Source organism: Myodes glareolus, chromosome 3 (genome assembly GCF_982192425.1).
Source record: "Myodes glareolus chromosome 3, mMyoGla1.1, whole genome shotgun sequence".
Classification (NCBI taxonomy): domain Eukaryota; kingdom Metazoa; phylum Chordata; class Mammalia; order Rodentia; family Cricetidae; genus Myodes; species Myodes glareolus.
Window position 1 is genome coordinate 29,425,771 of NC_142028.1, and position 21,888 is coordinate 29,447,658.

Genomic DNA, 21,888 nt, shown 5'->3' on the forward strand with positions numbered 1-21,888 from the left:
CATTGGCAGCTCCATGGCATCTCACTGACTCTGCCTCCTTTCTCCCACCATTCAGTTCTGTCTTCCCTGCCTACCTAAGTTCTGCCCTATCAACAGGCAAAGCAGTTACTTTATTCTTTAATCAAGAAAAGAAACACAGAGACAGGAGGACCTCCCACACCAGGTGATAGTGGGCATTCCTTCCAACCCAGGAGTGAGATAAGCTCTCTTTATACACTTCCCTGTGACAATGCTCCATTTGTTAATGCCTGATGATCTATAACCAAGAGGAGTAGACCATGGTGAGCATTTTCTCTTCTCTTCAGAACCCAGGCCGGGGGCCTCCATGTAGGTCGTATTGAAGTCATGTCTTTCTAGTGCAACTATTGCTACCATCATAAGGTTTCTTTTTCAATCTCTACCACATCAGTCACAAAGGCAGACAAAAATGATGCATAAGAACAATTAAACAGACGCAGAGTGCACCTTAGATAAATCATCATGCATTTATAAAGACTAGCCAGCTGGAGTTCTCCCCAGCAGGCCCTGAGATGCGCAGTTACTCTCTCTCTGGACTCCTTCAGCTCCCTGGTTCTTGCAACCCCATCGGAAGACTCAGCTGTGACACACGCTGCACAGTGTCGGAGATAGGTCAGCGTAGCTAATTATCTGTCCTTTCCCGGCTGGGTACCCACACAACATTGCAGAGTTCAATTTACAGTTTATTCAGAGTGGAGGAGGGTATTCTCGAGGGGCAAGAGTGGACAAAAAACACTTTGGGTCAGTTTTATGCAATCTCTAAAACCTCTAGAAAAGCAGCCTCTCCTGAGCGGCAACTTCCTACACAGGCAATGGCCAGGTCTATGTGACTGACTTTTATGGGAAGGGACAATGCAATGCCTTTGTTCTTTCCTACACCAAGCCTCTGGTATAGTGATTTAATAAAATTTAAATAGCTTTGGTGGTTGGTTTTAGCTGTCAGTTCAATTGTCAGTAAGGAATTGTTCAGAATAAGTTGCCCTGTGGGTGTGTCTGTCTTGATTACCTGATGCGGGAAGACCCACTAGAAAAATGGGTGGCATCATTCCCTGGGTTTGGGTCCTAGCCTATTTAAAAAGAAAAGTGAGTTGAATCTTACACATCCATGTGTCCAGTCTATCCCTGACTGTGGATGTGACAGGTTGCCTTGAGTTCCTGCCTTGACTTCTCCACAATGGTGGACTGTAACTTGACATTGTGAGACAAAATAAACCTTTCCCCCCACAAGTAGCGTTTGCTAGGGTGTTTTATACCAGGAAAAGGAAACAAAACTGGGCCAAAAGTTATCTATTAATGACCTGACCTTCTAGGCAGCTTGGAATGTCATTCTCTACCTTGGATCAGGGACAGGAATTAGATTCCGTTCTTCTGAATAATAATCCAAGTCCTGCCATGCCAGTTCCTGTTTTCACCAGCCGTTAATTATAAAAGAATGGTCCATCCACGATGACCTTCAAGCCTGCTTCTTAGCGTTTGTGAGCTACACAAATTGTCCTTTTGTGTGCTTCATATACCTTCCCCACTAGTTATCCACACAAAATTTCAGAAGTCAAGAGTTTCTTGTTATACTGGCAACTTCCTAAATAATCCAATAGGACATCAAAATTGTACAAAGGAAATCCTGAAGACAAGGGCTTTCACACCAAAGGCGTTTGCCCAAATGATTACATAGAGCTCTAATAGCTCAGAAGAGCTCCCAAAGGCAAGGACCTCTGCTTCTCCATCAGGCAGGGTTTAGAAATCCAAGTTAACCTAAAGAAAACACAAGCAGCTTAAAGGACCCCCCACCAACTGATAACAAAGAGAAGAAAGGCAAGACTTGGGGTCCACTGAGCAGAGGTTCAGGGAAACTTACCAAGGTTCAAACATCAGGAACTGCAGAGCCCCAAAGCATACTTCTTTGCTTTTTCCAGTACTAGTAGAGAGAAGCCAGTACTGGCCAAAGTGGAAAACAGAAAAACATCCCTGAAATAAAAGCGCCCCAAGAAGCTGTGTGGAACTGTCCAGTCCTTCCTCTCCATCTAAAGCTGACCTGTTGCAAGTTGTTGGCACTGAAGGCACCTTTTCTTCTGGCTGTGTAACTGTGTTTCTGGAGCTTGTTAGCATAAATCTCTGGGCTCCAGCAGCTCCGGCATTTGACTCCACATTCCAGTAAGTCAGCTAAAGAGACGAGTGATGATGAAAAGTCAGAAGAATTATGCAGTGTGTCCATATTGGGGCAAAAACTAAATGAGGGGGTTCCACTGACACCCCCCATTTCATTTCTCTAGTATTGATACAGATTTAGTTTTAGGGCTAGGAGAGACAGTTCCATGGTACCCCTCTTGTGGAAGATCTGAGTTCAGTTCCCAGCACTCACTGGGGTGGCTCACAACGCTGGTAACTCCAGTTCCAGCGAATCCAATGCTTTCACAGGTACCTATATCACATGTACCTGTATGGACATGTACATATCCACACAGAGATATACATACACAAATGCACATATACACAAATGAATATAACATAAACCTTGAAAGAGAGAGATTTAGGTTTAAATAAATATATACATATAATCAAGTAGTACTGATCAAAGTGTAGTCCTGCCTAACACTACCTACTGGCTCCAGTCCTGAGCACTCATCCACCCTACAAGATGCACGGCTAAATTGTCCATCTGTTAATTACGAGGCAGCCTCACCTTCATGGATAATTGTCCTCAACTGGGTCAGGGGCTGGTTTGTCCTGTAAGGTTTTAATCTTTTCCAAATTAAACAAAACTAAAGAGGAAAAGTTAAGGACTTGTCTTCACCTTCATCCAACGTACAGACATAAAATGAAAGCAGACATGTCAGGCGTTCACCCTGCTTTTACGACCTCATGGGCCCAAGAGGAGTCTGCGAGTTTGGGTTTTGTTTTGTTTTTAGATCCTTAAGAATTTTGTACAATGAGTTCCCTCCCTTAACTCTTTCCAGAATCGACACTCCCAACCCCCACTTCCCTCCCCACCCAGTTTTGGATCTGCATCCCTCTATCAAGGCCAATTTGTGCTGCCCAGATATTCTGTGGTGTGCGGCCTTCCACCGGAGTGCGGTTTTTAGCAAAAGCAACTTCTCACACACCTTCTCACAGAGATTGCTATCTGTTTGGAAACAGCCCCCCCCACCACCGCCAAAAAGAACCTGTGGGGGTTCTGTAGAATTCTGCCTAGAAGCACCATCTACCTCTCTAAACCCTTTCCGCTGGCTATGGTTTGTTTAATGGCTACTTCCCATTCCAAGGGCTCCTGGGAAGTGTAGTCTGGCTATGGACCTGAAAAGAGCTAGCCATGTTCTACCATAGTCATCAGGTGATGGGAAAATGTGCAAATGTGTGTGCGGAGTGGGAAGAGACAAAAACCTGTTTGGTGATAACCGAAGACAGAGAGGTGGGGAGGAAATAGCAGATGTGGCTGGGAACCAGACTGCAGTACTAGATACCTCCCTGGGAGAGCTTACTCTGACAGGCTATGTGTAATTGACACATAATTTATTTGCAATGAAATTAGGGTGTCTGCACTGTGGGAGAAAAGGTGGGACATTCATGTTCACCTATATTACTACTGACCTCCTTTCCTAACAGGCTTGGTGACTGTCACATCAAGTCTCGGGGTTCCAAAAGAATGGCCCCGGAGTTGAGAGCGCCCCCGGAGAGTCTGTGCAGAGAGAGAATGTAGGATGTCACCTGGCAGCAGGGCGGGAGGATTGTCTTGCAAGAAGAGGCGTCACACGGCTCTGACTCACAGGTACACTGTGACTATTTCCTGGCTTTTGCTTGTCTTTTGTAGAAGGCTGTAACATTCCTGCAGGAAAAGCAGAGACAGAATTTTCCTTCCCTGGGTTCAGGCCCTGTTTGTAAATAAACCTCTCCGTCTTTACCAGTTGTTGTCTCTTGGTTTGCCTTTGATACAGCAGCAGGCTACAGGCCTCCCAACCTCCGGAGTCTGGATCACGTCGAGCCTTTTCTGTGTAAACTATGTGTCCTGTGCTTTCAAGAATTTGGTAAGGAAAACGCTATCTTCATTCTCTTTTAAGTTGGAGAAAAATGGGACTTTGAGGAGTTTAAACACCAATCCAAGGTCAGCACTTCTTTGTTTATTTAATTTTTACTATTTTCCTATTTTATTATTATTGTTCTCTCTATCTCCCTCCCTCCCTCCTTGCCTCCCACCTCTCCCTCTCTCTCTTTCTTTATTTCTCCCCACCCCCAGACAAGATCTCACTATTCAGCTCCGGTTAGCCTGGAACTTACTATAAAGACCAGCATGTCTCAAACTAAAAAAGACTCTTACTTGCCTCTGCTTCCTGACAAAGGCATGGATCAGTAGACCCAGTCCTTTATTCTTCTATTTTAAAATAGGAACTATACTGCCCAGGCTGTTTTGCAATCTTCACACACACACTCCTCCCTGCCCCAACCCTACCTCTTAATAAATACTCTTGTTGACTACACGAAGAAGCCATGCCTCAGGGCTGTTTAGACTTATTATGACGATTGGCATGTTGCAAGGAGGGAGGAGGGAAGAAGAAAGACTTCCCAAAGTCACAATACAGTCTTCTGGTGGCAGCATCTGGTCTTCCCATGAGTCTTCTTTTATCTGACCTCTCTGAGCCCAGAATGAACCAGCTGAGGATCGTAGGGCTCTTCTCCCAGCTCCATCCCGACCTTCTGTACGTGAGCTGCACATTAAAGCAGGGGCCATGAGCCAAGTTGACTACTCCAATAGGCACAGTGCTTGAGGCTTGCAGCAAGATTTTAATTAAAATCAGAAGGAAAAAAAACAAGCTTTGGATGAAGAAATATGGCTCAATGTATAAAGTTATTTACACATATGCTATCATAAAATATAATTTAAATGGCGTAAATCATTAATGGCCATTCCATGAAGTCAGAGTGAGGTTGAGTTACTCAGAGTGAAGGGGACAAAAAACGATGTTATGTGTTTGTGCATGCACGCATGTATGTGCATGTTCAGGCAGAGACTGGGGACCCAAGACTTTGCCCTCAGCTCTCTGGCTCTCAGACTAAAGGTATTACTTAGAGTGACTGGTTGAAGGCACCCATCTTGCTGTTCTCCACGAACCTGGGAATCCTGTTCCCAGGAGCCTAGCTAGCACCATGCCCAGATGTGCATTGCAGATGTTTGCCCCTTCCTTGTTGGTTGTGCCCACAGTCCTGAGATCCTACCTATGTGGGAGCTGGGCACAGGGTAGCAGGACTAATCCTTGAAACAGCTCCAGGAGGATTAGCTGAGCTTCGTGAAGCACAGAGGCAGAGGCAGCATCAACATGGCTGAGCTTCTTCCCAGTGAGAACAATCTGGATGGCTTCTGGGAAGGGCTGCTTGGAGCCCTAAGGGGTGGGGCTAAATGTCGGAGGTGGGGTTATGTAAATCAAGCCAATTCTAGCCAGAGAGCTGAAGCTTGAAAGAAAAATACCAACCTGAAGGAAGGAATTTAAATTATGAAAATTCTGAGGTGTGAAATGTGCATTGATGCCTTAAGGCTCTTATTTAGCAACCAGATTGTTCCGGCAGAGTGAGTCACTTGTGAAAAGTGGGCCCCCACAGGCTCCCGCACTATCTCACTCACTCATCAAAGGTTTCATTGTGTTTCTCAGTGGTTAATGTAGTGCCTGCCTTGTATGTTAAGGGGACCTTGAAAGGACCTCTATGCTCAGGACTGGTGAAAACACTCCTCTGAGGTTCTGAGGTGTTAGTATGTGAGGGGGATTGGGATTTTCCCCAATCCTAGCAATTTGGGTTTCTTAGTCATGAATAGTCAATAGGATATTTCCTTTCTTTGTGTACAGGTGTTTATGCTGTCCAAGTGGAAGATGGTCTAGACAGGAGGATCACAAAGCCAAAAGGTCTATTCACTATAGCCACTTGTCACATTTGGGGGTTGAACATTGTGACTAAGTATCTGAACTGTCCTTTTAATTTTAATTAATTCTAAAATAAAAAATTAAAACTGATACTCCACTGCGTTATTGGGAAATTTTAAGTGTATATAAAACAATTTAGATTTGTTAGTCTATATTTCAAATGTAATTCATTTGCAGTTCAAATACAGACCATCTATTTCCAATAAAAGCTTAACATATACATTAAGATGTGCTACACTTGTAAAACAGACCAAAACTTCCTAGGATTTAATATAAGAAACATTTTCAAGTGCCTCATTAATGTTTTCATATGATCATGTTTTGGAATGATGATGTTAGGGCTGTATTGGGTTAAATTATTAAACTTAATTTCACTTAAATTGTGATGTAACTCTTAGAAATTTTAATTATACCTGTTGCTCATATCATCTTTATATTGGGCAACACTTCTTTAGCCATAGAGAGAGACACAAATCCTGTCAGAAATGGGAGAAAAGAATTAATAATGCAGGGCGAGGATCTTGGCTTGAGAGGGTGAGGGCACAGGGACCATGCGAGCAGAACAAAGTTAACACTCTTACATGGAACAAAACACGACCTGTTAGCTTATGTGGATGGCTCTGAGGCCTGTTTGCATAAACTAACTACTGCCATGGTAGGCGTTTTTCCCCAGGTTCCCAGTATTAATACCACACTCTACTCACAGGGCTCAATAAATATTTTGTCAAAGAGTACTAGTTGCTTTCTTATAACTGCCACAGAATACCTGACATTAAGCAACTTAAGGGGAGGAAGTTTATTTTGGTTTATTGTTCGGGGATATGGTTCATCCTGGCAAGGTGAGCGTGGCGGCAGGCATGTGAAGCAGTTGGTCACCTCACACCTACTGACAGGATAAAAAGGGAAACGAATGCTGGCACAGAGATCATTTTCTCCCTTTTCCTGTTTTATTCAGTTAGAGGTTATTTGCTCCGGCACATGGGATGGTACCATACACATTCAGGGGGAAGCTTCCCTCACAGACATACCCAGATGTGTGTCTCTGTAATCTGCCAGCCTGGTCTGTCACCAGGGTAAACTGTCCCTTTAAGAGATAAGCCCCACCCCCTCCCAGCCTCCCCCTTCAGCCAAGGCAAGTGGATCTCCCACTCTCTCTCCTCCCCATCCCCTTCTCTCTCTGTGTCTGTCTGCACTTCTTCTGGAGAGGCAGCTTCTGCCTCTCTCTTCTCCCCCCTCCTTCCCTTCCCCCTCCATAACCCACTAAATAAACTCTAAGCCCAAACTCTCTCTGCATGATGTATCTGTCTGTCTGTCTCCCCCTGAGGCCTCAGGCCACCCACCAGGGGACCCAGTGAGGACTGGGATGACCCAACACCGCCCCTCGTGGGACTGGTCCACCACCATCTTTTTACAAATGATAACATTGATGCTGTGAACTCGGCAGGTTGACCCTTGCAGCTGAGGACTGCTAATGGATCCTGTAATCTTCTAACTCTTCTTCTATAAGGTTGCTTTTCCAACTTAAAATTACTGGAATTCTATACCCAACATTAAATTGTACGTTCCTCCCACACATCTGGCCATGTCTCCTTGAGTGTGCGATTGCTCAACAGTGGTTCACCCATGCAGAAATGGCCCAGTACTGATCAACCACTTGTCCATCATGTTTTAAGTCCCTCGCTCAGGCCACCGACTCCGCATGATGACGTAGGGGTTTGATTTGTGCTCACCCGTTCTCATGGCCCCTGGACTTTGAGTGACAACCCAAAGTCAGCTTGAGCAGGTTCCATGCTGAACTTCCAGGACTCTGAAGTTCAGTCTCTGGATCTTCTTGCCTTACACATGGAGACTGTGTCAAACACCACCCCCTTATCAATCTACATACATAGCTGCCTATCATCAGCTTACATTCTGCCAGTGATTGTTGGTTGAGAATTCAGCCTAGTTTTTCTATGTTTTTCTATCTGCTTTTTGTTCCCTGCACATATTCACACCCATACTATACTGTCCCGCTTCTGCCAGGCCCTGCTCTATCTTGTGGGCTCAGTTCTGGCTCCTGGCTTGGTAGCATAATGGGCACTCTGTCCGGCCAAGGCCCCTGTGCCGCCTCACACCGTAGTGGCAGAATCTGTCTCTTGTCCATTCACAGAGCCTGTTTCTAACACTGCTGCGCAGCAGGCGAAAATCCTAAACCTGGACTTTCCACCAACCCACTTCCCAACTTTCTCAGTCTGCTGGGACAATTGGTAAGATCACCTCAGACACTTCTCATGAACGAGGTTCTCGGGCTCCGCCCTACAACTGCACTCATTGAGCGGTTCATTTGTTTTTAGGGTCCAAGTTCCCTCAGATCTCTGGATCCTTTTGGGATAGTGTTCCCTTTTAGCCCTGGCCCCCATCATCTAGTGGACGAATGGGTAATGGCCTGAACCAGTTGTTTATTTTCCTGCCTCACTCGTGGGAACAGGCTGACATTTCTAATTTCTACCATCAAACAAGCAGATTAAAAAGTTCCTATCCAGCCATGTTCTGCACTGCCCGTGTCCCACTGGCATCTCATGCCCGTCTGCTTTTCCTTTCCCTGGGCAGCCCCACCCCCACTGCCTGTAAAAATTCTTTTTCTCGCTCCTATTCTTTTTCTTGCTTCTATTCTGTCTCTGCCACTGCTACAGCTGCTGATCCTGCAGTAACCTGCAAAACTGGCTGGATCCGAGGTGGCTGTTCCACTCCCAGCCCTCACTTCCCATGGTGACCCGTGCACGGTGGTTAGTGATGGCTGGCAGTGCTGAGTAATTTTCCTGTCTACTTCATGTATGAAAGAATGTGTGAATGGTGTGGCCACATGGGTGTAATTCTGTTTTAAATTCATGTTCTATTGAAAGACCCCCAGAGTTGGGAGATTCTCACTCAAGTCTGGGTATAACACGACCCCCCAAGAACTCACAAGAGACTGTCCTTGCTGTAATCACAAGAGGTTTATTTACAGGAACCAGCACCCTGGGCCTGAGACTCATATTCTATGCAGGGGTAGAGGAGTTGACCCCAAGTAGTTGGGAGAAGGGGTATTTAAGGGAAGAAACCATAACCCAAAGAGGGTAGGGAGGGCGTCATTGGAAGATTCCAAAAATACCAGTGATAACCACAAGGGGGTAACTCCTCGTTTCTCAAGACTGTTCTCAAGATTATAATCTAACTTTGTGGTCAGCCAGTTCCTGGAACAAAGTCAGTGAACCGGCTAATCTAGATTTTTGGCTCTACTCTTCCTGCTAGGGGATCTGGATTTATCCTGGTCTTTCACTACATGGTTTCTATGTCTCTCTTGTTATTTGTATCTGTTTAAAATTCCCGCCACGGCTCTGAAAACATGTTCTCTCCCTACAACACATGACCTACAACACATGATCACTGCCATTTTGACTAAGGTCAGGTCAGATGACCTCACCACCATCTTGACTAAGGGCAGGTCGGGTGACCAAGTCCCACTATCTTGACTAAAGGCAAGTTAGGTAACCAAATTGCCATCTTTACTGAGGTATTCCTTTCCTCATCTCACAGTTTACTCATGTTTTGTCTCTAAATTCTGCTTACTAACTCTGTTATATGTGTGTTTTGGTCAGGGATCACCAAAGCATCCACTTTGCCCAGTTCCTGTTTTTTTTTTTTTTTTTTTTTTTTTTTTTTTTTTTTTTTTGTGTGTGTGTGTGTGTATACGCATATGGATTTTGAGTTAACTTTATATATAAACATAAGTTAGCTTTAACTTTGTGTGTATATGTGTATAAAACTTAAATTCAACTGGGTGTAAATGTACATATACTTATAGTTAAATGTTATAATTGTCTTTTTATTGTACATCACTAAGAAAACAACAAGTCTCAGGTTTTAAATTGGTATGTACTCTTAAATCTCTTACAAAAATACTGTATATGTGATTCAACCCTGCTTTAATATGTATTAAGCTGTTCTCCACTATTGTCAGTTCTACTGCTAAGCTTTTATTACAAACAGGTTTTTATTCTTTGTCTTTCAAAAGTATAAATCTCACCTGTTAAAAACCAGTACAGTCAAGTTTGGACCTAGCTCTCCAGGCAGATTCTATACTGTAATCATAAGTTACCTAGACCCAATAAACAGCCCTCAAATGCTCAGAGATCTAGAGAATATGGCATTTGAATGTTTAATTATTAAAAGACTTTCCATAACAGAGACAGGTTAGCTCCTAGCAGCAACACTCTATTTCCTCCAAAGAAGACAGAAGACAGACGGGCATAGAAGAATGTTCATCCACTATTTACTTCATTAAGTTAAAGCACTAACCACTGGGACAAACTGCATTTCATCTAAAATGAAGATCTCCAGACGTGGACAAAGAATCAAGTGGAATCAACTTTCCTAACTGCTCAGGTCAAGGTAGGTTTGTCTTCCTACAGATTTTCTAACACATGGGATCTTCTGGAGCCTGGCATACCCTGCTTCTAACAGCAGAAGACAAATACAGTCCTGATGCCCTTGCCCTCAACAACCGTGGAGGATGCGGAGGTGTAGCTCTAGGTAGCCAATACAGTAAGTCCTCTCAATGTTTTAATCAATAACTCAAGTAAAATTTTATCCTTCTCAAAGATCTCTGATATAGTCTTACAACTGAGAGGTTTTGTCAGTTTAAGAGGACAGCCTCGCCAAACAAATTTCATAGTCTTAAGATATACAAATGCAAGTTATTAAAATGTGTACCTGCAAGTTATAAAGGTGTGAGGACAAATACAAGTCATCAAATTTCTCTCTCATGCTGCCTTTCATAGTCTTTTCATTGTGCAAAAACATCTGTCAGAGTCATTCTGACATAAATATGCTGCTGTTTATACGATGCATGTGTCTAAAACATATGTCCTCACAAATTCAAACAATTCTTGTGAGTTCCAGGGAGCAGAATTGAAGGATTCACCTTAAACAGGTCAGATACACTCCTCTCAATTCCCTGGTCCTGAAAATTTTTTTTTCTTCCTAAACTTAACTTTGTCCTCTGCTCTGTCAACACCTTGCCAGGTCCAAGAGACACCGGACAGTTCCACACCATAAACTATGGATAGGGGTAAAGTGACCAGCTACCCCAGGATGTGACCAGCACCCGACTATTTCAGTGATCCCCCACCCCAAATAAAGACTTTGATGCCCACAAATAAGCAGAACTCAGTCTTGAGAATCCATCATCTCCTTTCCTTCAACCTGCTATGCCCAACTCCCACCTTTTTATTATAAGAAAAAGATGGGAATATAATCTGCTGGCCTAGTCTGTCACCTGGGTACCCTGTTCCTTTAAGAGACAAGTCCCACCCACCCCCAACCTCCATTTTCAGGCAAGCAACTCTCTCTCTCTCTCTCTCTCTCTCTCTCTCTCTCTCTCTCTTTCATCTGCCCTTCTTCTGGAGAAGCAGCTTCTGCCTCTCTCTCTTCTCCCCCTTCTTCCTTTTCCCCTTCCCCCTTCCCTTCTCCCTCCATAACCCACTAAATAAACTCTATACCCCAAAGCTCTCTGTATGGACTATCTATCTATCTATCTATCTATCTATCTATCTATCTATCTATCTATCATCTATCTATCTATCTATCTATCTATCTATCTATCTATCATCTATCTATCTATCTATCTATCTATCTATCTATCATCTATCTATCTATCTATCTATCTATCTATCATCTATCTATCTATCTATCTATCTATCTATCTATCTGCTTCTCGCCGCCCCTCGTGGGACTGCTCCCCCACTATCTCTTTATAAATGATAACAGTCTTCTTTATAATAAACTATGTATCCTGTCAAGTTGATGATCAAAATAGCCACCTCAGCTTAGAAGATTAGGATCTAGCTCCGAAGCATTGGTATTCTCAATATGTTCACAAGGTTAGACCACCACACCTCTAGGTGAATCCAAAACCTGGTTTGGTTTTTGAGACAGCCTAAAACTTGCTATGTAACCCAGGCTAGTCTCAAAGTTATAACCACCCCCAGCCTCTGGAGGGCTGGGATCATAGGTACATGCCCCCACATCCAGTTCCCAAACCTTGCCATCGCAGATCCTTTCCCTCTACCAGTTCCTGGCAACTTCAAATCTACTTTCTTTCCTATGGACATGTTTATTAAGGCCGTAACAAAGACCCAGTTAAGCCACAATCCATTTCCTGACCTATACAGAAACTGTGAGAAGATAAATATATGTGACTTTTAGCCTCTATTTTTGTGGCAAAATCAATGCATAGCGACAGACACAGAATCTAGATTTAGTCTTTCTGCCCTGACAATATCGCCCTAGCCTTGGAATTGTACAAAGGTTGGAGGCTGAAAGATTTTGTTTTATGTATTTATAGGCGTTTGGAGACAGTCTTCAGCTATATAGTTCAGGCAGCCTTGAACTCATGATAAACCTGCCTCAGACTCCAACAGCCATGAGGTGAAATATTTTTCTTCACCACACAACAGTGTATTAGTTCCTCAATGCTGTGACCATGTACCTAGCCAAGAATAACTTAAGGGGAGGCCTGGCTCTGTGTTAGTGCAGTGGAGCGGACAGCCTGTTCCATCATCACAGTAGATGGGAAGTAGAAAGAGATTCCTACCCAGAACCAGAACCAGGGCCAGCTATAAATGATCAGCCTGCACCCTGTGACCCACTTTAGATAGTCAGACCTCATTTCTTAAAGGTTCCATTATCTCCCAAAACAGTGCCACAGACAGGAACTAAGTATTGAAGCACAAGTGCCTGTGGGGAACATTTCGTGATAGAACCATTAATTGCAGTGGCCTACAGGTGCATGCATCGGGCGAAGCTGTAGGAAGGAGGGCAGCAGAGAAAGCCTGCATCACCGGGCTACCTTGAATGTGTCAGCCTTAAAGGACTGGCAATTTTAATAGAAGTTGGAAGAGGGGTGATTCTTACAAGGTAGAAGCAGAACACTTAGATAACGAGACCCCAGTGCTTATAGTGAGAAGCCGGCCCTTTAAGTAATAAGTCAACTATCAGGCTGAGGAGACTGCAAGCAAGGTGTAGAAGATGCTACCTGATTCTTGGGTTTATTAATTATAATGTGAGAGGAGAGAGATAAATTAAGGGGAAAACTGATTTTAAAGATTTTTAAAAGGAGAAATCAGGACATAATGATTTTGAAAACCCTCTGAGTTTTGCACAGAACGAAAGGTGCTCAGATTAAGAAGACAGTTTCTGAGTGCGTGACCGCATGGAGAGAAGCCCTGCTCTTGGCAGCAGCAGAACCTTTTGCTAGACCACATAAGGATCAAAGGACCAGAATAACTTTGAGTCACACAGAGGTCTGCTTCGGGAGATTAAGACTGTGACACATTCTCGCTGTGCAAGAAAGGATGTCCAAGACTATGACACACCCTGGCTGTACATGAAAAGATGTCCAACTTCAGATCAAGCCCCCCTCACCACTGAGCTCCCAGTCTGGGGGTCAGAAAAGAGGACCTCCAGCTTTCCTCCGCACCGATGCTTTGTAACTGTTAAGTGCAGGTGTCAACCTGAGGAGCTCTAGGACCACGTGGAACACGGGCCTCTAGGCATGCCTGTGGAGGATTATCTTGAAGAGAGTCTCTGAAGTGAGAAGGGGTGTCTACTGTGGGTGGTGCCATTCCCTGAGCCAGGACCCCGGGGCAGCACCCTGGAGAAAGCAAGCTGAGCACAGCACAGCACAGCACAGCATAGCATAGCACAGCACAGCACAGCACACTGTCCTCTGTTTCTTGACTGTGGGTACAATGTGACCAGGTATCTCAAATGAGGCTCAGAAGGTGGGGAACACCAGTTCCTGGAGAAACAGGGCCCTTGGGAGGTGCTAGGCAAAGTCAAAAATCCACAGTGAGCCCAACCAGCTTTGCTCTGGCTAGCCTTGTTGGTGGAGGAGGGTCTTCTCTCTATGTGTTACTTACGTTGGTTAAATAAAGAGGCTGCCTTGGCCATTTGATAGGGCAGAAAATCAGGTGGGCAGAGTAGACAGAACAGGATGCCGGGAGAAAGAAGAGAGGCAGAGAGAGCCACCATGGAGTCAGCGGCCAGGTCAGACATGAATCTCTCCCGGTAAGCCACAGTCATGTGGTGACATACAGATTATTAGAAATGGGTTAATCAAGATGTGAGAGTTAGCCAATAAGAAGCTAGAACTAATGGACCAGGCAGTGTTTAAATGAATACAGTTTCTATGTAATAATTTTGGGAAAAGCTAGCCAGGAGCAGGGCGGTGGGACGCAGCCTGCCGCTCCTTTTACTACACCTTGTGTGTGTCTCCTTCTGTTTGTTGATCCTTCTTCAGCCTGGCTCCCTCCTCTGCTCTCTGCCCCCTCTTTCCTGGCTCCTGTCTTATCCCTCCTTCTTTTTCTATAGTCCTCAGCCCCTTTGATGTGAGTCTCTGCCTGGGTCCTTTTATTCTCTGGTGTCCTCTTCCTGTCTGTCTCAGTCTCTCCTCCAACTCCAGGTTCTCTCAAGGTGGTCCACCTTCCTCCCATATTCCAGAGCCCACTGGGTCCCAAGAGGCTCTTCCACCAACTCTGAGAAGATCTGGGTGACTGGAGTGTTTCACATCTCTCCGCTAGGCCAAGATCTGAGAAGCCTGCATCAGAACCCATGTTCACAGCTAAGAGAGCATTCAGAGGCCGGGTCTCCAACCCAGGAAAGTCAATTGACTTTCTCTGCCATCTACTTGTAAATTAGCTGTGTGCCTTGGGCAAGCTGCCTAACTTCTCAGAGCCCCACTTGCCTTCTGTGCAAAATTGGAACCCTAATACTCACCTCGTGGGACTACTTAAAGATCCAGCTGAAACAAGGAAGCCAGCACTTCCTCAGGGATTCCACTGTGCCAGGCACTGAGCCGCATGCAGAGAAAAACAAAGATGAGTTAGATCTGCTCCCAGCACCCAGGACAGCTGGGAGAGAGTGACATTTGAATTAACCTTTATTCAAGCAGAATAAAATATGCTACGAGGGGTGTATGCAAATGTCCCGTGGGAACAGAAGACTTGGTGATGAGGGTGATGAGCGCTGACTAGGGAGAAGCGAGAGGGTTTCAGACAGGTGTTTGTCAAATAGATTTGCAGTGGCTAAAGAAGGAACTTGGAAGACAAAGGCTGAGAAAGGGCCCCTGGGCTGATAGTAAGGAGTTTGTAGGGGTACTCTGCACAGTTAGGATGGAGGATGTGGAGTGGAGGGGTACACCCAGAAGCAAGAAAGGTGCCTGGTGCCTGTCTTAACAATATTCTATGGGTTTCCAGTCCTTTCCATAACCCATAGCAGGAAATGCCTCAACATTCATGTCAGTGATGCATATATGGAAACCCAAGGCCCTAACTGTAGAATTATAAGGAGATCATGTCCCCTCATCATGGGGACTTCACAGGGGTAGGGAGCACACCCTGCTCTTTGCTTTGTTTTCTTCTATTCAGAATTTTAATTGCTCCCTTCCAGGGTTTTTACGCTCCACTACTGTCAAATATTACAAAGCACTGCCCAGGGAATAGGAAATACTGACAGGTTGCTGAGGAGGTGGTGGTTATGGATTCCTGGTCTCAGAAACCCCTCTTGGGACAATGTGGCATTAAACCTGGCTGGAAGGCAGAAGAAGCCTGTGAGACCGAGGAACCAGCCCTGTGTTACAGGATATTTGCTTACACTGTGTGAAGATGTGTCATTGTGATTGGTTTAATAAAAAAGCTGAGTGGCCAGTAGCTAGGCAGGAGAGAATAGGCAGGACATCTGGGAAGAGAGAAGAACTCTGAGAAGAAGAGAGGCAGAGAGACAAGACACTGAAGAAGTCAGACATATGGCACAGGAGAGAGATAATTGAGCCTTGGTACAGAGGAGAGGTAATTGAGCCACTTGGCAGAATGTAGATTAATAAAAAACAGGCTAATTCAAGTTGTAAGAACTAGTTGGGGAAAAGAGCTAAGACCAAGTTTTTGTAATTAATAATAAGTCTCTGTGTAGCTATTTGTGAGTTGGCCGCCCAAAGGAAAGTCCGACCTCAGCCCTAGGGAAAGATCAGGCCTGGGGTGCTGGGGTTGACCAGAGGAACCAGGGTTGGGAAAGGCCTTTGGATGGCACTGTCCTTAGGGCCTTTGGGGCTCTAAAGCATCTGGATCCATGTCACAGGCACATGCAGCTTGGAACAGGACAGATTTTCCCCTTCAAACAGATCTGACTTTGGCTCTCAGGGTGTCTGGTAGGACCAGGACAAACCCCAATCAAGACCAAACCTCTTGTTGCAGGTACCTTCAGATATGGTGACTCATTGTCATCACATGGCCAGCTCTGAACAAACCATCGGTACCATGATCCTTACCCTCTACCATCAATGCACCTGTGTGGATGAGGAAGGTCAGGAATCTTATCTTCACACACAGAACACAGCACAGAACTGGTCAGTCCCAGGCTGAGCCCACAGAGCCAACTGCTTCGCGACCATGCTCGGCCACAGGGTAGGCCTAGCTGATGGGAGGGACTGAAAAAGAAATTACCCCAGGACCAGATGGTTTTGAGTTCTAGCCTCAGCTTTACTACTTAGTTGCTGTGTGATCATAAGGAAATCACGTCACTTCTCTGAGCCCCATTCTTCTATGGGTGATATAGGGTTAATACAGGGAAAGCAATATCTTGCACCTGCTGGTAAGATTAACACAGCTTCACCTTCTCTTCCCTCGTCATTTAGTAAATCTCCTAAAAATATTTTCTTAAGTTCTAATTTCCCTACAGGAATGTTCACACATGTCCGTGTACAGGTCTGTGAGTTTTAACAAGTACATCTGGCCTTGCAGCTACTCCCGTCAAGGTACAGGACAGTCCCAATACTTCTCAGAATCCAAACCGACCCAACCTTTTGCAACAACCCCACCCCACCTCTGCCCCAGCAACCTCTGATCAGATTTCTGTCTCTGGACATTAGTTTTGCGCATTCTTGAACGTCATCCAACTTCAATCACCAAAGACATCAGTCACAAAACAATCCCGCACCAGTTAAGAATTATGAATAATAAAAGGGTTATTTATTTAAGAGGAAAACTTACAGATCACTGTCCTAGACAGTGTGCGAATAGGAACAGTCTAACAGCTGGAAGCATGAGAGTAGGCGCATGTTTACCACTGCTTTTACAGTATAAGAGACCACATCCAAGTGAGCTAGTATCTCAAAGGCTATTGGCTGAAGGAGCAGAATGTGCTCCCACAGCAAATCACAGTCAGCACGCTCCAGGCTTGGAGCGGAAGAGCTGGAGGCTGAGGGTAGAGCAAGTCCCAGAACAAAGGACAGCAGCCGAGTGCATGTGCACACCTCCAGACAGGAGGACACCCCCGTGCTGGGCTGGACCTAAATGGACTGTGGCCTACGAGAAGTTCCCCAACCTTTCTCAAAACTGTTAACATTTACCACATCAGTTAAGAAACAGGCCCACCACCAATCCCTAGCAAACCATTCAGATGATGATCTTAGTATTGTTTGTCCCACCCTTTGGATACGCATCAGGGTCACCCGGAGGGCAAAATGACAGTGACAAGCAGAATTGATATAGGCAAGATGCTAAGCAGGTACTCTTTAATCGTGTGTTTTTAACCCACAAACACACCAATGGCATTCTTGTTACACGTACCAGTGGTTTTCTTCTCTGAATTGGAGAATGGTATTTTGCCGCATGGACATACCAGAATCAGTTATGCTATCTATAATTGAGGCCTGTCCCAGATGTTTTCATTTGGAAGCTATGATAAGGACATTTGCAGTGACTATTAGGTCACAGGTCTTTTGTGGGAAGGCTATTTTGGTTTTCCTTGGACGAGTGTCTGAGACTGCATCGCTAGGCTGTGCGGTGAGGATGTTTAATCTCTGCAAAACCTGCCTGCCTGTTTTCCAAAGTGGTTGTACAACCTTACCTGTTCGTGGGGAGCCTGTGGGCGCTCTGGGAGTCCTGCACGCTAACCAACACTTAATGTCAGTCCTTTCAAATGTTACCCATTCTAGTGTGAAATGGAATCTCATTGTGGTTTTAATTTGCATTCCTCTACTGGCAAATGAAGTTGAGCACTTACATACTTATTGGCCATTTGGATAACCTATTCTGTGAAGAGCCCATTTAATCCATTTGCATGGCTATAGTTTTCATTAGCAACTTTATTTCCTCTATCTAATCCTTGCTTCTAGGTTCTGGACAAACACACCCATGACATTCTTACTACTTAGATGTCTCAAGGGGACCACAACTGAAGAGAAAGGTAAACTCATAATCTTCCCTCAATCCCCGCACTGTCATGGGAACTTAGTTTCTATCAGCAACACACACCTAAAGAGATGATCTCTTTCTCCCCACAGAGGCACAGAGCAGATACTCAAGAGTCCTTTATGATTCTTCCCCAGTCTCCATGCCCTAGCCAATCCACTTCTTTTCCTCTTTAATCCCACGCAGCTCCCTGTTCCCTCCATAACCAAGCCACCACCAGGCTTTGGATTTCCACAGCACCTCCCTTCTGACCCTTATCTCCCTCTGCCTGTTGTACATGAAGCAGAGGCAGAGCCTCCTAAAGCACGGCTTGGTCACATTGCTCTTCTGTTTAGGATCTCAGCGGCTTCCAGGAATTTTTAGGGTAAGGATTAATTCCTAATGTGATTTACATGACTGGTGCCTGCCCCAGCAGGATGATTTCCAATGAGCTGTAATTCTAGACTTCCTCTTGTCCCGGGCTTTGGCACATGCTGTACCCTCTGCTCAGAACGTCCTCTCCTCCTCTTTACCTCCCTAGCCCCACGCTATTCTCTTCACGTCTCAATCTTCCTGATCCCGGAAGTAGATTATGTTTGCCACCAAGTGCCCTCAGAAAGTCCTGTAACATTTCTGGTATAATTCTTGTCATGTTATATACACTGGGAGTACTCAATAATATTTCTGTCACTATACCAAGCTCCAGGAGGAAAGGGACTTTTTTGTTTACCACATGACCTGAATACCTAACACCAGAGATAGATATATAGCGTCTGGGGCACCATGAAGATGAAGTTCATCTCCTGTCTGAAGACTAAGGGAAAGGGACACCAGTGGGTCTAAAATATTCAGCCTTTTCTTCTGCTGTCCCCTCCTCCACCCTTGTGATGGCATTTTTATTTTCCTGGTCACTTTTATGATATGTATGACAAGTTGTTACTAGAAACAGAAGCCTTTGACTCATGTGGAACCACCTAAAACACAGAACTCACATTCCATAGCCAGTACATGTGAATTCACCCTTCTTCCAGAACAGTGGAGACGCTGCCCCAAGCTAACCCAACTGTTTTCACTTCATTCCTGGATGCCCACGCATTCCACCCTCACTTCCACCTCTGGGCTACCAGGGGGAAAGAAGGAGTTCCAGAGGAGGAACCGAAAGCCTGCTCTCCCTGCTCTGCCTGTGATCTCACCATTTTAGCCCACACACACCTGGAGATATGGCAGGTCCATTTCCAGACCACTGCAACGGGCAAGCACAACACTACAGCCTGCCACAGGGAATCATTGGTTCTCCACAGGGTATGAAAGCCATGTCTACAGCCCAACACAGGGAATCCTTGGTTTCCCGCAGGGTACAAAAGCTATGTCTACACTCTCCCATAGTCTAAGTGTGTGACTGTGCTGTAGTTGAGACCTAAATTCTCTCCCAAGGGCCCATGTGCTGAAGCCTTGATCTCCAGCTTGTGGTGCTGTTGGGAGTTAGGTCTTAACCACCAAGCCATGTCTCCTGCTCCCAATCTCAGACATTTTGTCATAGCAATAGCAAATTAACACAACTGGAATTATATTTCAGAACGTATGTATCGTAGTTTAAAATGCTAATGAGTCTCTGAACTCCCAGGAAAATAGTGTCCATACAGTCAATACATACAAAGAAGCCGCAGTCTTCAATTCGTAAAGTATTTAGGAGAAGCACAAGAACCCAGGCTATAGCTGGGTGTGGTGGCACAGCCCTGTCATCACGAGTCTTAGGAGGTAGAAGTAGGATTGAGTTCAAAGCCAACCCGCTCTATGTTGCAGGTTGCAGGTCAGCCTGAGCTACATGATGTGCCAGAGGCTAACTGACCTTTACATGACAAGAGCTGTTTGGTTAATGAAGGGAAGAAAGGGCAGGCCTAGGGATCTCACCTGCACTTTCCTTCCTTCTGTGAGCACCCCCAGAATTCTGTCCTCATGGCACAATGAGAAGGCTGGATATGAGTCGTCTATCCAGATACATGCTCCACTCTCCCAGCATAGTTCCCTTACAAAACACAATGCACAGATACTATTATTAATAATTCCAAGGTGGCGACAGCAGAGGATGCATGAAAGACAGGGGCCTTCTGAGTGTGTGACTCCATGGAACCATGACAGCAGCTGTGACTTAAAGTGCTCAGTAAGTGTGTGATAGGTAACGAAGGCTATCACACCCTGTAAGATAAGCAGTCAACTGGGGGGGGTTGCTTTTGGCTTTGTTTCGTTCATTTGTTTTTGAGACACAGTCTCACTGCATAGCCCAGTCTGGCCTCCAACTCATTATTCTTTTGGGTGCTGGGATCACACGTGTGTACCACACCTCCACAAACTCACTTTGTTTCCATACAAACTAAAGGCCTCTTCCTCTGTCACATGGGAGACCCTGACTTCACAAGGGCACTCTTGCCTGGATTGTCTATCCTGGGGTGAGATGCTTCCTCGAATAGTTCAGAGCAGGGAGGGAGGGAGAGGGGGTGAGGGCGTGGGGACTCTGATGAGTCAGTCTGCCATCACACTTTGCACACACTTCACGCAATCTTGAAGCCTGAACTTTTAAAAATATTTTTATCAATTCTCTGAGGATCTCATCGTGTTTTGATCCTTCTCATCCCTACTCCTCCCCCAACTCCCCTCAGATCCACCCACCCCCTCCTCACCACCTCCCAACTTTGTTAACTCTTTTTCAAAGGGTAGCTCCCTGAGTTCAATTGGTGCCAGCCATATACTGCTGGGATATGGCAGATCTACAGAGGGTCACACCCTTAAAAAAAGCAAACTCGACTCTTTATTCCCCAGAAGCCAGCAGCTGTCAACAGCTCCTCAGAGGTGGAGGAGGTAAACTCCTGCTCCCTCCAGTTACAGCGTTTAGTGGCTCTGTGTGGTCTTACGCAGACACTCACAACTGCTATGAGCTCATGAGCTCAGCAGCCATATCCGGAACACGTGGTTTCACCCAGCTCCTCTCTGACCTCTGGCTCTGACAACCCTCTCTCCTACTGTGAAGACACCGAGCCTTGGTGGTAGATATGACATGGTGTCCTCTTTGCCGCTGAACATTACATTGACAATTGTTCTTTGTGTTTTGACCAGTTCTTAATTAGTCACCATCTACTGTACGAAGAGACTTCCCTGATAGGGGCTGAGAGATGTATTAATCTATTTGTATAGGCATAAAACTTTAGAGGGAACTTTGACACTCTATCTTTTTAGCAGAGTAATCGTCATGGGTTCACCACGGAGTCCTTGAGCTCTATCATGGGTTCATGGCCAGACTTATAATTTCAAGCATATGTTTTCCCTTGTTGAGCAGGTTTTAATTTCAATCAGAAAGTAGTTGGTTATCCCATAACATTGATACCAATATTATAATCACAGGCGTATGTGGTCAATATTGTAGTTAACAGGGCTTGCAACAGGGCAATGACTTTTCCCTCCAACAGCCCACATAGCATCTCTGGAACTAGGAAAGTCTTCCAGCAGGGAGAAGCACTCTGGCCAATATTAACTTGATTTTTTCATATCCTATGACCAAAGCGTGTCTTCAGCAGTAGGTTCTTACCAGCAATTTCTGGAGGGCAAATAAGAGCAATGGCAATCATTTACACTGTTGTGGGCATATCCTGGTGAGTTTTGTCCAGATTTACACAAAGTGGGGATCATCTGGGACTAGAGAACCTCAGCTGAGAAAGTGTCTCCACCAT

The 21,888-nt window shown here is 45.2% G+C and overlaps 1 long non-coding RNA gene across 1 annotated transcript; it reads right to left on the minus strand.

Annotated features, from left to right (window-relative positions):
* Positions 1-688: 688 nt before the first annotated feature.
* LOC125406889 (uncharacterized) lies at positions 689-3,834 on the minus strand. Its single transcript, XR_007234041.3, has 3 exons — positions 3,604-3,834; positions 1,874-2,178; positions 689-1,770 (listed from the first exon to the last, which is right to left on the minus strand). It is a non-coding gene; the product is annotated as an uncharacterized LOC125406889 (long non-coding RNA).
* Between the last annotated feature and the right edge of the window lie 18,054 nt (positions 3,835-21,888).